Source organism: Doryrhamphus excisus, chromosome 16 (genome assembly GCF_030265055.1).
Source record: "Doryrhamphus excisus isolate RoL2022-K1 chromosome 16, RoL_Dexc_1.0, whole genome shotgun sequence".
In the NCBI taxonomy this organism is placed as follows: domain Eukaryota; kingdom Metazoa; phylum Chordata; class Actinopteri; order Syngnathiformes; family Syngnathidae; genus Doryrhamphus; species Doryrhamphus excisus.
In genome coordinates, this window is record NC_080481.1 from 4,347,734 (window position 1) to 4,362,112 (window position 14,379).

Genomic DNA, 14,379 nt, shown 5'->3' on the forward strand with positions numbered 1-14,379 from the left:
AAACAGGTTACACGCGCATGTCACCTCATCTGTAGCCCAAAAGCAGCCCCGCACACAACGAAAATTCCCACTGCACTAAAAGTGTCTGCATGCTCCCAAATCTGTGCTGAGGCGGTACTCATCCCCAAATTTGGCCCACACTCTGCCCCAAATGCTGCACCAATCGAAATGTTGTCAAAGCGCCACCCCCGTGAGACATTTTTTTAAGCATGTTTTTCAGGGTGCAAAACATACTCACAAAGACAGGAAGTCCCACAGACAGCAGACTTGGTTGTTCTTAATGCCGTTTGAAAGCAAGTATGGTCTGATATTGATACAGTGTTTTTTCCATGACATGGGCCAAACCTGATCGGTGAACAGCAACCTTAATACAAACCCAATTTAGCTTGCACTTTAAGCATTGGAACAATATAAATGATTTCCTGGGCAAATAATTGTGTTCAGTTGTTCAGTTCAGTAATTGTGTTATCGAATATCTATACAGTTTCACATATTAGTGAAAAATGAATAACTGGAGTCCCTTCAGTTTTAAGTTTGTTAAGCTTCAGGGCATGGGAATAAAGTGGCTATTTCCTGTGATTGCTTTCCCCAAATGTATATGATAATTAATACGAATACAGTCTGCTCAATATGCAGGTCATGCGGTACCATTCGGGATTACAAACTGACCAACAAAAACAACATATAACCACGTTAAGATTTATAGATTTAGACTCAGCTGGAAAGGATTCTTGTATTTGATGCTCAATGGGCTTTATTATGATCAGAGCTCTCTTTGAATTGGTCTTTAATACAACAGAGCACGATAGGAAGGAATGTGGACTCCCAATCGCCTGCCAACACAAAAACAAACTTACAGCAGCACATTGTGAGTTTTCAACGGTTCTTAATAGAAAACCCTGGGTTTTATCCGGGTACTCCGGTTTCCGACCACATCCCAAAAACATGCTAGGTTAATTGGCCACTCCAAATTGTCCATAGGTTTGAATGTGAGTGGGAATGGCTGTTTGTCTATGTGCCCTGTGTCCAGGGTGTACCCCGCCCCTTGCCAAAGACATCATAAGTCCGGCTCCAGCATACCTCCGTGACGTTAGTGATGATAAGCGGCATAGAAAAAAGCTGGATGAGTCACGCATGTAAATGATCTGTATCTGTAACCATACTCGGAGCAGGCGTGGCATGAACTTGAAGTGAGCGTGGTTTCACCATGAACATTATTGGACATTATTTTAAGTCTGAAATTGACTTTAATTGATGAGACGTTGCCATATAGTGGGTTGCAAAAGTATTCATACCCATGAGCAACGCTCAGTTTTTTGGCACAGAACAAAGGAAAGGTGTGTTTCTCCTTTTGACATGAAAGAAAATAGCACAAACATGACAATGTATCATTGGTTTTGTTCTGAAGCTTTCTGAACTATTGATAGATTGCACAAGTCTGTATTTCAACTGGGATAGGCTCCAGCACCCCCGCAACCCGCAAGGATAAGCGGTAGAAAATGAATGAATGAATGAAGTCTGTATTTCATTGTTGCGAAAGTATTCATACTCTTGCACATAAATCACTATCCAAAGTGATTGGAAGCTGGTATCGCTGCCAAAGGAGCTGCAACCAATGCTGACTATGACTTGATGCCTCGGGTGGAATACTTTTGCAACAATGAAATACAGACTTGTGCAATCTATCTATAGTAAGTGAAAAATGAGCATGAAGTGAATATAGAATGAGCATTTTCTTTAAACAAAAGTAACAATAATGACAAAATGTAAAAATGCAAAAATGCATTATTCGGCATTATCCTATAGTTGGTAATGACTCTTGGGGAATTGTGGAGTTTGGTTCCAGACAATTTCAATAAGCACAGTCAAACTAACTTGTAAATCAAATGTTCAGTTTATACTCTGAAAGAAGTTATGCTTTTGCAAAGAGATGGAAATTCTAACCTCCCGCTCCAACCTGACCCTCACAACATCCCAGGTGAGAAACCAGCTTCGGAAGACCAAGGCGAGGAAGGCTCCAGGCTCCTGAAGTCCTGCGCAGACGAGCTGTGCGGGATTGTCGAGCACATCTTCAACCTGAGCCGAAGCTGGGGAGGGTGCCACAGCTGTGGAAAACATCCTGTGTCGTTCGCAGACTTTTCATACAACACACCAACCTGCCACCTGCAGAAGTTCTCTGACAACTCTGCAATCGTCTGCCTCATCACAGATGGGGACGACAGGGAGTACAGAGGACATCTTACAAGTACCTGGGTGTTCACCTCAACAATAGACTGGACTGGACTCATCACACAAACGCACTTTACAAGAAGGATCTGAGCAGACTGTATCTGCTCAGGAGACTGAGGTCTTTTGGAGGGCAAGGGGAACTCCTTAAGACGTTCTATGACAGCCATTTTCCAAGGAGCAGTCTGCTGGGGCAGCAGCATTTGGATGCCGCTGCAGTGTGGAGAGTCCTGAGGAAGGTCGATGTGCGGAAAGCTGCAGGCCCCGACGCCATTCCAGGACAGGTGATCAAGGAATGTGCAGACAAGCTGGCCCATGTGCTCACGGACATCTTCAACACCTCACTGGCCCAGGCTGTCGTCCCCCCATGTTTCAAGTCTACCACAACAATTGCAGTGCCCAAGACTTTCGGCCCATTGCACTTACGTCCACCATCATGAAATGCTTCGAGAGGGTGGTTAAGGACCATATCACCTCCAAACTCCCCCCATCACTCGACCCATTCCAATTCGCATACCAGCCAAACCGCTCCACTGAGGACGCCATCTCCACTGCTCTCCACCTGAGCCTGGAGCATCTGGAGAAGAGAAACACTCACGTACGGATGCTGTTCCTGGACTTCAGCTGAGCATTCAACACGATCATCCCCCAGGACCTGGTATGCAAGTTGGAGCCGCTGGGCCTCAAGACCTCCTTGTGCAACTGGCTGCTTGACTTCCTCACGAATAGAACCCAGTATGTCAGAGTGGGCAACAACACATCCAGCGTCATCTCCCTGAACACCTGCTCACCCCCAGGGATGTGTTCTCAGCCCCCTGTTGTTTACCCTGATGACCCATGACTGTCGCGGAAGACACAACAGTTGTGGGCCTCATTCAGGACAACAACGAACTGGCTTACAGGGAGGAAGTGAAACACCTCGTGGATTGGTGCAAGGCGAACAACCTGGTCCTGAATGTTGACAAAACAAAAAAGATCATTGTCGACTTCAGGAGATCCAGACCCAGCCACACTCCACTCAGCATCAACGACACAGCCGTAGAAGTTGTGAACACAACCAAGTACTTGGGGGTGCATATCACAGACAACCTCGGCTGGTCACTCCACGCCTCCTCTCTGGCAAAGAAGGCACAGCAGCGACTGCACTTCCTGCGGAGGATGAGAAGAGCCTCCCTCTCCCCTCCTATCCTGACCACTTTCTACAGAGGGACCATCGAGAGCCTGCTGACCAACTGCATCTCTGTCTGGTCTGGGAGCTGCAAGGCCTCGGACTGGATGTTACTGCAGAGAGTGGTGAGGACAGCGGAGAAGATCATTGGGACCCCACTCTCCCCCATTAAGGACATAGCAAACACCTGCTGCGTATCAAGAGCCCGTCGGATCTACTCTGACCCCACACACCCCCAGCATGGACTGTTTTCTCGCCTGGCGTCGGGGAGAAGGCTCCGCAGCATCCGCTGTAGGACGACCAGGTTCAGAGACAGCTACTTCCCCCTGGCCATCAGACTGCTCAATGCCAAATAAGCCCCTCTACCTGCCAACACGCACAACCAAAACTTTAAATTATTGTTATTTATTCTAAATTATTTAAATTATTTGTACAAATTACTGTTTACGCTGTACATTTTTCATATTTGATGTAATCTATTTATTCTCCACATTATTATTTATTATTATACGGGAGCCAGGCAACGACATTTCGTTGGCAATTTCACTGCCGTTTTATTGTGCAATGACAATAAAGAATATCTATGTCTATGTCTATGTCTATGTCTACGTCTATGTCTATTTCGGCTGCGGACAGGAAGAGACTGGATAATATCATCAAGAAGGCCAGCTCTGCCCTGGGTTGCCCCCTTGACCCAGTGGAGGTGGTGGGAGAGAGGAGGATGTTGGCTAAGCTGTCATCCATGTTGGAGAACGACTCCCACCCCCTGCAGGACACTTTGACAGCACTAGAGAGCTCCTTCAGCGATAGACTGCTTCACTCAAAGTGTGTGAAGGAGCGATATCGCAGGTCCTTTCTTCCTGCAGCTGTCAGGCTGTACAACCAGCACTGCTCCCAATAAACTTCTACACCGCAATGTACATCTGTGCAATACTTTGTAAGTATATTCAGTATAGTTATTACAGACTCCATTCACTATGCAATACCTGATCAAGCGCCACGTGCAATATCAAGCTCTCAGTGCAATATATTAAGTTCCAAGTGCAGTATTTTTATAATGACTCATATTTAACTCACTAGCAAGATCTCATAGTGTATAGACCGGTCATATATTTCATCTCATATTTCATATTATCTTGCAAACTGTATTTGTATGTAACCCTGGGAAAATTGTTAATTTGTTAATACTTGGGTTGTTCATATTGTTTATTTTTTATATTGTGTATTTTGTACTGCTTAACTGATTCTGTTCTCTTGTTGCTGTGCAATGCAAAGGTCCCCACCGAGGGACGAATAAAGGCATATCTTCTTATCTTATTCTAACATGCAGGCTTATGAGTGATCAGTTGTGAACAATGTTGTTATAATTGGATTGTTTGTTGGATTGCTTTGGTGTCATATACACAAGAGTTTTGCCAACAAGAACACTAATCTGGCCTGTATTCACTCAGTCAACATTACCATACATTTTATGTTTAGGTTTACGGACAGCCTTACGATTCGCCACACAGTCAGGAGATCGGGAAGACCTGGGTTCGATTCTCCGCTTGGGCATCTGTGTGGAGTTTGCATGTTCTCCACGTGCGTGGGTTTTCTCCGGGTTCTGGTTTCCTCCCACTATTCCAAAAACCATGTTAGGTCAATTGCTGGGATAGGCTCCAGCATACCTGCGACCCTAGTAAGGATAAGCGGGATAGAAAATGGATGGATGGATGGAACTGGCATGAGACTTTCCACAAACGTGGTAGAAAGTTTTATTCTCTGATGAGAAAAAAATATAACCTTCCAACGTTACTGGCATGCTAAGTAGATCCTACCTGAGATGTTTCCCCACACAGCACAGGGAGCTATCATGGTCCAGGAGGCTTTTTCCTTCAAAGAAACGTCAGGTTGTGCAGAGGCGTGAAACAACAATTGGCTCCGTGGAGATGTTCCAGGTGGCATCCCTCATGACTGACGGTCCTTGTCTGCGTGGTCATGGCAGGGTTTTTCAACAGGACAATGCTGTAGTTCACAATGCCTGATGACAAAGGACTTCTTCCAGAGGAACGACCTCACTCTTTTGGGCAATCCTGCATGTTCTATGAGCCTACTGAAAACATTTGGGGATGGAGGTCAAGGGATCACTAGCCTCCTGGAAACACTTGCATCAAGCATGGCCAAACCAATTTTTGAGGGAACAAGAATGATGGCGCTACTCTCAGTGAATCCTTTTTGGAACATTTTATTTCTGTTTTAGGGAGGTTTGGTTTAAACTTTTGGTCAGATGATGAACTAGTTCACTTTAATGCTTGTTTGCAATAACTTTTTGTATCCCTCCCCTTCTTTTTGCATTTTGAAGCTCTACTTAGAACTGTCATAAGATCCAACGGTGTAAAATGCAAATTCTTGCAATTCTGTAACTGCTCTTAACATTTTGATCAGGAGTGCATTATACATTATATTATATAAATCATTATACATTAGGTTTTCCCAGTAGGTCCACAGGGTCTATTTAAAGAGCACACTTTTGTGACTGATTATTTTTTGACACAAAAGTCAGACTCTTTCCTGCCTTTCAAAAATGATTCATTGGGTTCCAAAAAAGTAATAAAGTAATAAAGCTGGATATTTGCTGCCAAAACCAACTTTGGAATAGTGCCTGCTTTCATCATAATGGCCGGGCTAAGCAGATGTATTGATGTTATTATCCATTTAACTTTGCAAATGTGCATTTAAACCATATGATTTACAGGCTGTGTTCCTGTTCCTGTACTCTAATGATGCTCAACAGCCTCTCCATGTAGCCACACGTGCACATGTGGTCTCTGTGCCCACACACACGCATCAATTGTGGACACCAGCACCAGCTGGTTCATTTGGAATCCCACCTGGCAAGAGGCCACGTAGGCACATGACTCCTGCCTCTTTATTTGGTCTTTTCTGTCTGGAAAAAAAACATCTAATAAAGCTCTCCCACGAAACAATATGGCAGATTTGGGGGCTTGTGTTTACTTGTGGGGCACTTAAACCTGTCAGTGTGCATTACTAAATAAGTCAGTAACACTTGCAGGCGTGCATAATGCTGCACTGATAAAGAAAGAAGTGTCTGGCAGGTGGAAAGAAGTAACTTCATGGGTCACGAGGTGCTTGTGAGTCAGTGAACTGTGTGACAGTGAGCCTAACAGCGCCTCTGCAGTGTACGTTTCCATCTGGAATGTTCATATTGGAGCAATGATGAAATACATAAATTGGCTAAAAAGTACACCCGTGACCTGAAAAAGTGAGAGAGGAGTTGTTTGAAAAACAATGAGGTGGAAATATTTCCATGACTGAAAGGGAATGCATTTAGGATTCTTGAATTCAAGACTCCCCGCTGTGGCATGAAAGCTACCAGAATGAGATTGTGTGTAAGTGAATGTATAGCGAGTTTGTATAGTATTTATATTCGAGTAAAATTAAAAATTCCCCCGTCTTCCTCTCGGGTCACCTGTCTCTCTCTCATGACCTTTGCCTTCTTGGTCATTTCCTTCTCTCTGTTCACCTCGTCCGCAATCACATTCTTGAACCTGATCTAAAAAAAAATACATAAAACAAAAGCGTAGTTAATGTTGAAATGGTAACAACCAGATTTAAAAGTGAGTGATTTAAAAGTGATGTTTTAAAAGTCTATCATCACCATGGTTACCGCTCTGACCACCCCAGAAACCTTTAAAATTTAAAAATGCCTGGTGAAATGTAGCTTCTGTGTAGGCTATTGTGCTCTCAGTAAAATACCTTCAAGATATTTCATGTGGAAAACAGCGACATTACAATCCCTCAACTGAGAAATGTAGTTGCTGGTAAGGCCGCTGGCCAACAATGTGTACTGGAGCAAAGTCAGCAGAACTGACTTCACCTCACAGTACACTGGCGATCCAACAACTACCTTGCCAACTCCCCTCATAAATCATCACCTAACTTAAGAATACGGCTATTTGTCTCTTTTTGGTCAGGATTTATTATTTTTTATTCGCTGTAGGTGTAGTCAGATAATGGACATGTACAATGTTAAAGTACATTTAACATTTAGCTTTAGACACTTTAAATTGTAATTGTAATATCCAGGCTAGAATCAGAAAATCCAGACTTCGGCTCTGGGAGTGAGAAGGAAAAAGGCGAGGCAATTTGAAGTTGTGGTGGTACCATAAAGTGAAAAAACAGAACAATACAAATTCACAACACTAATTTACAAATACATTTCAATGAGCTCAATTTACAAAACTCATTCATCTCATATACTGAGAGTCTCAAAACATACAACAGTCCAATGGCCCAGTAATCGAGTGTCCAGAGGTTTAGGAGTGGAGGAAAGGAGTGAAGTTTTTTATGAAGGCCAAAGAGGGACAAAAGGAAAAGGATGGCTGCAAAGCCTCCTACCAGCCCGATCAGAGCAGAGCAGGTGGATGACAGCTCATCAGTTAATCTGGGCTTCCAACTTCCAGGCGTGTTGCCTCAATGCAGGGTTCCTAGCTTGCCATCGAAACCTGGCCTATGTAAAATAGGACCAGCAGACATCAATTTATGTGCACACATTCTAATTACATATATAATACAAGTCGTATCATAACTTCAATTGTACAATATATTATCATTTATAATAAATAATTGCACTTATTATTCATTATAATCAAACTAGTATTAATCTTATAATCCAATTAATCAATTGAGAGAACAGGCTGACATACAAAGATACTAATAAACGGTGCTAATGCCGTTTAGCAATGAAATGCCAACACTCATCAATTCCATAGTCGTGATCGAACACTGCTCTTTTTAGTTCAGGGTTGCGCCGGTGGACGGCCCCTATATTCCGAATCATGCATGTAAAATGTTTAGACTTTCTCCATGTATAAACTTCAACAACAAAACTTTTAAATACCTGCAGCGATTCTCCACATGCGTCCCTCACGGCTACAGGTGTGTAGTCCCTTCCGGACTATATATACACGTCACTGATTGGCGGCGCACCGTCACGTGACTTGGTGAGACACCGTCACGTGACCTAATGACGTTGCACCCCAAAACATTGTACGCACGGTAAATTTAGTTAATATTTATATAGCTTTATTTTCCATCTTAAATTAATATTTATATATTATTTATTTTCTATCTGGGTTACAGACACTTCATACTCAACAACCAGGATCCAAACTAGAATCAGAATCAGAATCAGAAAAGGGTTTAAACCCATACTTTTCAAACACATACTAGGAATTTGTTTTGGTGAAGTAGGTGCAGACACATCTACTAAAAAAGAATGAAAAATACAAAATATACAGAATAAACAGTATAAATATATGTGCACACTGTTTTTTGTTTGTTATTCCGGAAGTGCAGTCTGATTGTTTTTCCTAAGAGTCCAAACTGGGCGTTAATGTAACGCATATAGTGAAAGTGTCAAAGTGGCAGGATGAGGCAGAGGTGGGGTGTGAAGAGTCCTTAACAGTGGCAGCAGCATACCAGATGGTGATGGAGGAGGTGAGGATGGACTCAATGATGGAGGTGTAGAAGTGCACCATCATTGTCTTTGGCAGGCTGAATTTCTTCAGCTGCCGTAGGAAGTACATCCTCTGCTGTGCCTTCTTGATAAGGGAGCTGATGTTCGGCTCCCACTTGAGGTCCTGGAAGATGATGGTACCCAGGAAGCGGAAGGACTCCACAATGTCAATGGTAGAGTCACAGAGGGTGATGGGGACAGGAGAGGCTGAATTCTTCCTGTTGTCCACAACCATCTCCACTGTTTTTAGGGCGTTGAGCTCCAGGTTGTTTAGGTTGCACCAAGTCGCCAGATGGTCAACCTCCCACCTGTAGGCGGACTTGTCGCCGTCAGAGATGAGTCCGATGAGGGTGGTGTCGTCCGCAAACTTCAGGAGCTTGACAGACTGGTGACTGGAGGTGCAACTTTGTTTGTGTACAGGGAGAAGAGCTGACTGCTAACTGCTGTCAGCGCGGCATCATCTTACTCCTCGGACACAAATTGCTGCTGTATTCAGGGACACTTGTAAATCACAGTAAACACACCCAAACATGCAGTTCAAAGTACGTGGTATTTACAAAACCATCCACTTGTTTCTCATACAACAATAAGACAATGTTACAAAATATTCTACATAGAACAGACATCAATGTTAACAAATGTTTGGACAGATACTGCTTCATCCTAATTTTTAAACATTCATTTGGAATGAAATGAATATGCAGACTTAAACCATAAACCTTAAACCTGAGTGGACAACAAGTGAAGCGAGAGTGGGCATGAAGAACTACGCCTCTGTGGCATATTCCGCAAAACCCTCAGTCCCTGTGTCAGATATGAGTTCACGGTGTGTGAAGACATGTCGTGACTCGTCAATCTCATCGACCTCGCTATTGGTGTTGCACCTTCCTGGTAACCACCATGAGTCCAACAGTTTTTTTTGTAGCCCTGTCTCAGTCAGCTCTGGTCGTCACGTGGCTTAGGCTGCACAATCCCTCAGTCATTAGTTGGAGCTCGTTCTGCCATGCAAATTGTTCGCGATCCGCCATATCTGGTACCCTGCTTAGTCCCGAGCCGGTTAAAAGCATTGATCTCATCGGGGTACCCGAGGAGTACCATGACCTTTGGGCTGTATTCAGCAAGGGCTCAGAGCCTTCCTCCTCCTGTTACCCGATGCACCGCTGCCGAATGAAGGTGTCCCGTCCCTGTTGCTCCTGAGCAACAAGCACTAAGGGATTATATCTCTACTTCACTCGCGGCGGGGCTCATTCGGCCTTCCTCATCCGTGCTCGGGGTAGGGTTCTTCTTCGAAGAGAAGAAGGACGATTAACGCCGTGGCCTTAACACCATCACGGTACGTAATTGTTACCCTCTTCCTCTCATGGACTCCTCTTTTGCACCAGTACACTCCAGTACGGTATTTTCCAAGTTGGACCTCCATAACGCCTATCATTTTGTGCGCATCACAGATGGGGATGAGTGGAAGACAGCGTTTAACACCCCTTTGGGACACTTTGAGTATCTGGTCATGCCTTTCGGCCTAACACCCCTGCAGTATTTCAAGCATTAATTAATGATGTTCTCAGAGACATGATTAACAAGTTTTGTTTTGTTTATCTTGATGACATTCTAATTTTTTCCAAGGATCTCAAAGAACATACTCGCCACGTCCGCCAGATACTCCAACACCTCTCAGAAAATCGGCTCTTCGTCAAGGCAGAAAAGTGCCAGTTACACACCATGCTGCCTTATCTTTTCTGGGGTACATTGTGGAGAAGGGTTAGAACCAGACTCAGAGGGGTGCCCCCCGTTCAAGTTATTAGTCCTAGCAGAACTCAGGTCAGAGGTATTTCAGTGGGGGCACTCATCCAAACTTGCTTGCCACCCAGGGGCCAGATGCACACATTTTGTGGTGGCCCAGAGGTTTTGGTGCCCCAGACATCTGACATCAAGGAGTTCGTCTCAGCCTGCTCTGTCTGCACCAAAAGCAAGCCAGTCCCCCTCACCCCCGCAGGCCTCTTCCAACCATTGCTGGTTCCCCCCACCTATGTTCCCACATCGTCGTACGATGACTTGAGACTTCCGGTATCCAATGGCAACACGGTCATCCTTAATATTTGAATGGTTTAAAAATGTGGCTCACGACTTGATCTTAGGGGAAAATGTTTTTCTTTCTGAAGATAGACCATTTGAGAACCAATGCACCATCCATAGGCTATATTTGTCAACTAACACAAGCTTACTCAAAATCATCATTGATGCAGAGTTCAGGATGCTCAGGATGCTGGTTCCTGAGCAGAAACAGCAGACCATGAACAGACCATGAACCATGAAACTCACTGGAAGTTCCCCCGACAGTTCGTACAGCAAATTAATGTAGTTGTCAGCAAATTAATGTAGTTGTCTTGATAAAAGGAATAACGTTAGCTAACTTAGCATTAACTTAAGACAGACTTCTGTTGCCTGTCTAGCTAGGACTTCAGTTACTTCGCTCATTCCTTGCTGCTTTGTCCCTGCTGCAGGCGAATAACCTTCTGATATCTAGCTAGGAGTTACAGTTAAGAGTCAAATCAAAATCAAAATAGTATATTTAACAAGTTGTTGTCGGCTAACATTACCTACCTCACGCAGTGATTCTTATCGCCTGCCTCTCCCTCTCTCTCGCTCTCTCTCGCTCGCTCCCTTTCTCTCGCTCTCTCTCGCTCGCTCCCTTTCTCTCGCTCTCTCGACTTCGAGTTGACACACAAGTATTATCAGCTGAAGTCGCTACACGTGAATAAATTACCATATTAATTATCCATGTCCCATTGTTTATGTGGAGTGAATACAACAGCAATTAATTACCAAACTAAGTAGTATGTGCCTTAGACTTAAAACTCTCAAGTGATTTTTTTTTAAATTGGTGACATTTTTACTGGGGACAGAGGGACAGACAGACAGAGCGGGCCAACCATGACCTGGAGGCTGCCATCGGATCCCATTCGCCTGGTCCTCCCGTCTCCCCTGGGTAGAACATGCGCACAATTCACTGGAGAGCTCGGCTACAGGTATGTCTGCATTTAAAGCTGCTTATGGCTACCAGCCTCCGATGTTGCGTTGAGGTGGCAATCCCCGCCGTTCAGGCGCATCTCCGGAGGGCCCACCACATCTGGAGGGAGACCAGGGCCGCACTGTCTCGGACAGCCGCACTGAACCGGAGGGTACCGGACCGTCACAGGATTCCGGCACTGGACTACCAAGTGGGCCAGGAAGTATGGCTATCCTCATGGGACTTACCATTGGCGGGTTCCAACCGTAAATTGTCACCCAGATTTGTCTGACCTTATCCCATAGACTCTATCGTCAGCACAAGATTCCACCCTCTCTCAAGGTACATCCAGTATTCCACTTCTCCTGCATTAAACCTTTTTACTCAAGCCCGCTATGCACCCTGGCTGAGCTGCCACCACCCCCGCGTTTAATCGATGGTCAGCCAGCCTTTACCGTGAAGGCCATCTTGGATGTGAGAAGACGGGGCAGGGGGTGCAGTACCTGGTTGATTGGAGGGGATATGGACCAGAGGAGCGTTCATGGCTCCTGTATCCTCGACTCCACGCACATTTGCAATTTCCACTCTTTCCATCATGACAAGCCAGGTAAGCCGCCAGGTGGCGCCTTATAGGAGGGCGGGGGGGATACTGTCATGATTGTGTCTTGTCACTCTGCTGCCGCCTGCTGCTTTCTCCTTGCAGTGCATCCTGACCAGTAGCAGACCGGCCACCCCTCCATACACCTGATTCCAATAACCCTCCTGACTACTTAAGCTCTGCTCACAGTTGTACTAATCGCCAGATTGTCCCTCAAGCTACCTCTAGTTCCTGTCTGCTGCTCGTCTTCCGCCATAGCCCGTCTTTTTTGGTCACAGTGTTTTGTTCCACATCTTGTTTTTTCTTTTGCCCGCTGACCTTTTGTCAGTGGTGTTTTTGGTTCCTGCATTTTTGCAGTGTGTTTTTAATACTTTGTTTGATCAGTGTGTTTAGTGCCATTGCTGCCTGTACTTTTCTCTTTTTGATAAATAAACTTTTTTGTTTCCAACCTGCTTTCGCATCTTGGATTCTGGACCAGTACTACAGTTCTTGACAGCGTGACTGTAAAAAGGGAACCACTGCCATAGTCAATCACAGGACACATGAAGACAAACAGCCACACTCACATTCACACCTTTTGGATGCGTGACTGTGTAGTATCCAGAGGAAACCCACACAAGCACTGCAAGAAAATGCAAATGGTGAGATTTCAACCTCATATTTGATCAGATGATGTTGCAGACCCACACAAAATTAATTCAACACATGAACATGCCTTGATGCATGTGAACATAACACTATTTCAGCCTGCTGTTTACATGCACAATAAATCATCATATTTGACAACATTTTTTTACAGATTGTTTTGCTATCAAAAAACATGGTGAGCATGTAAAACTAAATTTCGAGGATAACATGATACATGAATGCACTTTGGCTTGCGACAAACTGGAAAACTGGAAGCTGAGACCGACCACACATAACACAAAAACCACCACACAGCAGCCGGAACAAATCATGGAACAATATATAAATATATGATTCTGCTGATAAGAAATTGTTTATTACTACTGTGTAGTCTCTTTCTGTACTTTTGCATTTTATTATTATTGTCCCTGTGAAAGCACAGTAAGTGTGTGTCCTGAAGACAGGAGGCTGGTTCAAGGGCTGATACATGGCCATGCTTTCTAACTTAACACTTAGAGCATGTGGATACAGTATGTGAATAAATGCTGTTTTGGACAGATATGACAGAGAATCCAACAGGAGGGCTGACATCTTAAAAGACAAAAGAGTCATAAATTCTGAAAGCATTGTGGAAGAACATGCAGAGTTGCTAAGCATTATTTCACTTATGACCTGTGTGCTGGGCATCAGCAGGGCATCGGTATTTTTCCAAATTAGATTTATGGAGCACATTTTATGTCAAATAGCAGTTGAAAGGATGTGTCAGATGTCATGAGGCAAGGTTCAGCTATGTGTATGTGTGTGTGTGTGTGTGTGTGTATGTGTGTGGGAGGGTCTGTCTGTGGGAATGTGCAAGTCGGTTCCCTGGGTGGGTCCTCAACTCTGACAGGGATAATAAATATTTTTCTCCTACAACCACCACAGCACAGCACTACATGCTCTGACCTCCAACATCTTAACTTGGAACCTCAAAGATTGTCCACGTGAGGTCACACGTGTTGTACAGGCGTGTTTGCTGAACATTTGACAGAAGACTGGAAAGAAGTATTTTGCGCTCATTTTATTTCTCATCTGAAATTATGAAGGTAATGACATGTCCAACTAGCATAACAACCAGGGTAGGTAGGTAGGTAGGTAGGCTTCAGGCCTCAAGCCTTATTAATAACAACACTCCCTCTTTCCCCCACCAAACACATCTGTCTCGCTGCATTAAATTCCACCCATAACTTGAGGCA

General features: G+C 44.4%; 1 protein-coding gene across 1 annotated transcript in view; it reads left to right on the forward strand.

Annotated features, from left to right (window-relative positions):
• The window catches only part of aar2 (AAR2 splicing factor), a 37,263-nt gene extending 25,093 nt beyond the window's left edge, over positions 1-12,170 (forward strand). The window contains exons 5-6 of the transcript XR_009119798.1: positions 11,816-11,938; positions 12,014-12,170. The gene's annotated coding sequence lies outside the window, so the exon portion shown is untranslated. The remainder of the gene's footprint in view (positions 1-11,815; positions 11,939-12,013) is intronic.
• Positions 12,171-14,379: the final 2,209 nt, after the last annotated feature.